Source organism: Triticum urartu, chromosome 4 (assembly GCF_003073215.2).
Source record: "Triticum urartu cultivar G1812 chromosome 4, Tu2.1, whole genome shotgun sequence".
Lineage (NCBI taxonomy): Eukaryota > Viridiplantae > Streptophyta > Magnoliopsida > Poales > Poaceae > Triticum > Triticum urartu.
Window position 1 is genome coordinate 409,993,164 of NC_053025.1, and position 5,453 is coordinate 409,998,616.

Sequence of the window (5,453 nt, forward strand, 5' to 3'; positions counted from 1 at the left end):
TCATGTGGATCAACTTGTGTGTCTCTAGGGTGTCTCTGCCTCAGTATATAAAGGACCAAAGGGGGGAGGCGGCTGGCCAAGGAAGGCGCGCCAGGAGAGTCCTACTCCCTCTGGGAGTAGGATTCCCCCCCCCCCCCAATCCTAGTTGGAATAGGATTCGCGGAGGGGGGAAAAGAGAGAGAGAGGCCGACCCCCTCTCCTTGTCCTATTCGGACCAAGGGAGGGGAGGGGCGCACGGCCCATGTAGGGCTGCCTCTTCTCTTTTCCACTAAGGCCCATCATGGCCCATTTAGCTCCCGGGGGGTTCCGGTAACCTCCCGGTACTCCGGTAAAATCCCGATTTCAGCCGGAACACTTCCGATATCCAAACATAGGCTTCCAATATATCAATCTTTATGTCTCGACCATTTCGAGACTCCTCATCATGTCCGTGATCACATCCGGGACTCCGAACAACCTTCGGTACATCAAAATGCATAAACTCATAATATAACTGTCATCGTAACCTTAAGCGTGCGGACCCTACGGGTTCGAGAACAATGTAGACATGACCGAGACACGCCTCCGGTCAATAACCAATAGCGGGACCCGGATGCGCATATTGGCTCCTACATGTTCTACGAAGATCTTTATCGGTCAGACCACATAACAACATACGTTGTTCCCTTTGTCATCGGTATGTTACTTGCCCGAGATTCGATCGTCGGCATTCCAATACCTAGTTCGATCTCGTTACCGGCAAGTCTCTTTACTCGTTTTGTAATACATCATCCCGCAACTAACTCATTAGTTGCAATGCTTAAGTGATGTGCATTACCGAGAGGGCCCAGAGATACCTCTCCGACAATCGAAGTGACAAATCCTAATCTCGAAATACGCCAACCCAACATGTACCTTTGGAGACACCTGTAGAGCTCCTTTATAATCACCCAGTTACGTTGTGACGTTTGGTAGCACACAAAGTGTTCCTCCGGCAAACGGGAGTTGCATAATCTCATAGTCATAGGAACATGTATAAGTCATGAAGAAAGCAATAGCAACATACTAAACGATCTGGTGCTAAGCTAATGGAATGGGTCATGTCAATCAGATCATTCACCTAATGATGTGATCCCGTTAATCAAATAACAACTCTTTGTCCATGGTTAGGAAACATAACCATCTTTGATTAACGAGCTAGTCAAGTAGAGGCATACTAGTGACACTCTGTTTGTCTATGTATTCACACATGTATTATGTTTCCGGTTAATACAATTCTAGCATGAATAATAAACATTTATCATGATATAAGGGAATAAATAATAACTTTATTATTGCCTCTAGGGAATATTTCCTTCAGTCTCCCACTTGCACTAGAGTCAATAATCTAGTTCACATCGCCATGTGATTCAACACTAAGAGTTCACATCACCATGTGATTAACACCCATAGTTCACATCGTCATGTGACCTATATCCAAAGGGTTTACTAGAGTCTATAATCTAGTTCACATTATTTATGTGATTAACACCCAAAGAGTACTAAGGTGTGATCATGTTTTGCTTGTGAGATAATTTTAATCAACGGGTCTGTCACATACAGATCCGTAAGTATTTTGCGAATTCTATGTCTATAATGCTCTGCACGGAGCTACTCTAGCTAATTGCTCCCACTTTCAATATGTATCTAGATTGAGACTTAGAGTCATCCAGATCTGTGTCAAAACATGCATCGACGTAACTTTTTACGACGAACCTTTTGTCACCTCCATAATCGAGAAATATTTCCTTATTCCACTAAGGATAATTTTGACCAATGTCCAGTGATCTACTCTTAGATCATTATTGTACTCCCTTGCTCAACACAGTGTAGGGTATACAATAGATCTGGCACACATCATGGCATACTTTACAGAACCTATGGTTGAGGCATAGGGAATGACTTTCATTCTCTTTCTATCTTCTGCCGTGGTCGGGCTTTGAGTCTTTACTCAATTTCATACCTTGTAACACAGCCAAGAAATCTTTCTTTGACTGTTCCATTTTTGAACTACTTCAAAATATTGTCAAGGTATGTACTCATTGAAAAAAACTTATCAAGCGTCTTGATCTATCTCTATAGATTTTCATGCTTAATATGTAAGCAGCTTCACCGAGGTCTTTCTTTGAAAAACTTCTTTAAAAACACTCCTTTATGCTTTGCAGATTAATTCTACATTATTTCCGATCAACAATATGTCATACATATATACTTATTAGAAATGCTGTAGTGCTCCCACTCACTTTCTTGTAAATACAGGCTTCATCGCAAGTCTGTATAAAACTATATTCTTTGATCAACTTATCAAAGCGTATATTCCAACTCCGAGATGCTTGCACCAGTCCATAGATGGATCGCTGGAGCTTGCATATTTTGTTAGCACCTTTAGGATTGACAAAACCTTCTGGTTGTATCATATACAACTCTTCTTTAATAAATCTATTAAGGAATGCAGTTTTGTTTATCCATTTGCCAGATTTCATTAAATGCGGCAATTGCTAACATGATTCGGACAGACTTAAGCATAGATACGAGTGAGAAACTCTCATCGTAGTCAACACCTTGAACTTGTCGAAAACCTTTTGCGACAATTCTAGCTTTGTAGATAGTAACACTACTATCAGCGTCCGTCTTCCTCTTGAAAATCCATTTATTTTCTATGGCTTGCCGATCATCTGGCAAGTCAACCAAAGTCCATACTTTGTTCTTATACATGGATCTCATCTCAGATTTCATGGCCTCAAGCCATTTTGCGGAATCTGGGCTCACCATCACTTCTTCATAGTTTGCAAGTTCATCATGGTCTAGTAACATGACTTCCAGAATAGGATTACCGTACCACTCTGGTGCGGATCTCACTCTGGTTTACCTACGAGATTTGGTAGTAACTTGATCTGAAGTTACATGATCATCATCATTAGCTTCCTCACTAATTAGTGTAGTAGTCACAAGAACAGATTTCTGTGATGAACTACTTTCCAATAAGGGAGATGGTACAATTACCTTATCAAGTTCTACTTTCCTCCCACTAACTTCTTTCAAGAGAAACTCCTTCTCTGGAAAGGATCCATTCTTAGCAACGAATGTCTTGCCTTCGGATCTGTGATAGAAGGTGTACCCAATAGTCTCCTTTGGGTATCCTATGAAGACATATTTCTCCGATTTGGGTTGGAGCTTATCAGGATGAAACTTTTTCATATAAGCATCACAATCCCAAACTTTAAGAAACGACAAATTTGGTTTCTTGCCAAACCACAGTTCATATTGTGTCATCTCAACGGACTTTAGATGGTGCCCTTTTAAACGTGAATGCAGCTGTCTTTAATGCATAACCCCAAAACGATAGTGGTAGATCGCTAAGAGACATCATAGATCACACCATATCTAATAAAGTACGGTTATGATGTTCGGACACACCATTATGCTGTGGTGTTCCAGGTGGCGTGAGTAGTGAAACTATTTCACATTGTTTTAACGGAAGACCAAACTCGTAACTCAAATATTTGTCTCCGCGATCAGATCGTAGAAACTTTATTTTCTTGTCACGATGATTTTCCACTTCACTCTGAAATTCTTTTCAAATGTTTCAGACTTATGTTTCATCAAGTAGATATACCCATATCTGCTCAAATCATCTGTGAAGTTCAGAAAATAATGATACTTGCCATGAGCCTTAACACTCATCGGACCGCATACATCAGTATGTATTATTTCCAATAAGTCAGTTGCTCGCTCCGGAGAATGGAGTCTTAGTCATCTTGCCCATGAGGCATGGTTCGCAAGCATCAAGTGATTCCAAAATCCCATCAGCATGGAGTTTCTTCATGTGCTTTACACTAATATGACCTAAATGGCAGTGCTACAAATAAGTTGCACTATCATTATTAACTTTGCATCTTTTGGTTTCAATATTATGATTATGTGTATCACTACGATCGAGATCCAACGAATTATTTTCATTGGGTGTGTAACCATATAAGGTTTTATTCATGTAAATAGAACAACAATTTATTCTCTTACTTAAATGAATAACCGTATTACAATAAACATGATCAAATCATATTCATGCTTAACGTAAATACCAAATAACACTTTATTCAGGTTCAACACTAATCCCGATAGTATAGGGAGTGTGCGATGATGATCATATCAATCTTGGAACTACTTCCAACACACATCGTCACTTCACCCTTAATTAGTCTCTGTTTATTCTGTAACTCCCGTTTCGAGTTACTAATCTTAGCAACTGAACTAGTATCAAATACTGAGGTGTTGCTATAAACACTAGTAAAGTACACATCAATAACATGTATATCAAATATACTTATGTTCACTTTGCCATCCTTCTTATCTTCCAATCACTTGGGGTAGTTCCGCTTCCAGTGACTAGTCCCTTTGCAGTAGAAACACTTAGTCTCAGGCTTAGGACCAGACTTGGGCTTCTTCACTTGAGTAGCAACTTGCTTTCTTGTTTTTCTTGAAGTTCCCCTTCTTCCCTCTGCCCTTTTCTTGAAACCAGTGGTCTTGTCTACCATCAACACTTGATGTTTTTCTCGATTTCTACCTTCGTCAATTTCCGCATTACGAAGAGCTTGGGAATCGTTTCCGTTATCCCTTGCATATCATAGTTCATCACGAAGTTCTACTAACTTGGTGATGGTGACTAGAGAATTCTGTCAATCACTATCTTATCTGGAAGATTAACTCCCACTTGATTCAAGCGATTGTAGTACTCAGACAATCTGGGCACATGCTCACTAGTTGAGCGATTCTCCTCCATCTTTTAGCTATAGAACTTGTTGGAGACTTCATATCTCTCAACTCGTGTATTTGCTTGAAATATTAACTTCAACTCCTGGAACATCTCATATGCTCCATGACGTTCAAAACGTCTTTGAAGTCCCGATTCTAAGCCATTAAGCATGGTGCACTAAACTATCAAGTAGTCATCATATTGAGCTAGCCAAACGTTCATAACGTCTGCATCTGCTCCTGCAATAGGTCAGTCACCTAGCAGTGCATCAAGGACATAATTCTTCTGTGCAGCAATGAGGATAAACCTCAGATCACGGATCCAATTTGCATCATTGCTACTAACATCTTTTAACACAATTTTCTCTAGGAACATATCAAAATAAACACAGGGAAGCAACGACGCGAGCTATTGATCTACAACATAATTTGCAAAATACTACCAGGACTAAGTTCATGATAAATTTAAGTTCAATTAATCATATTACTTAAGAACTCCCACTTAGATAGACATCCCTCTAATCCTCTAAGTGATTACGTGATCCAAATCAACTAAACCATGTCCGATCATCACGTGAGATGGAGTAGTTTCATTGGTGAACATCACTATGTTGATCATATCTACTATATGATTCACGCTCGACCTTTCGGTCTCCGTGTTCCGAGGCCATATCTGTATATGC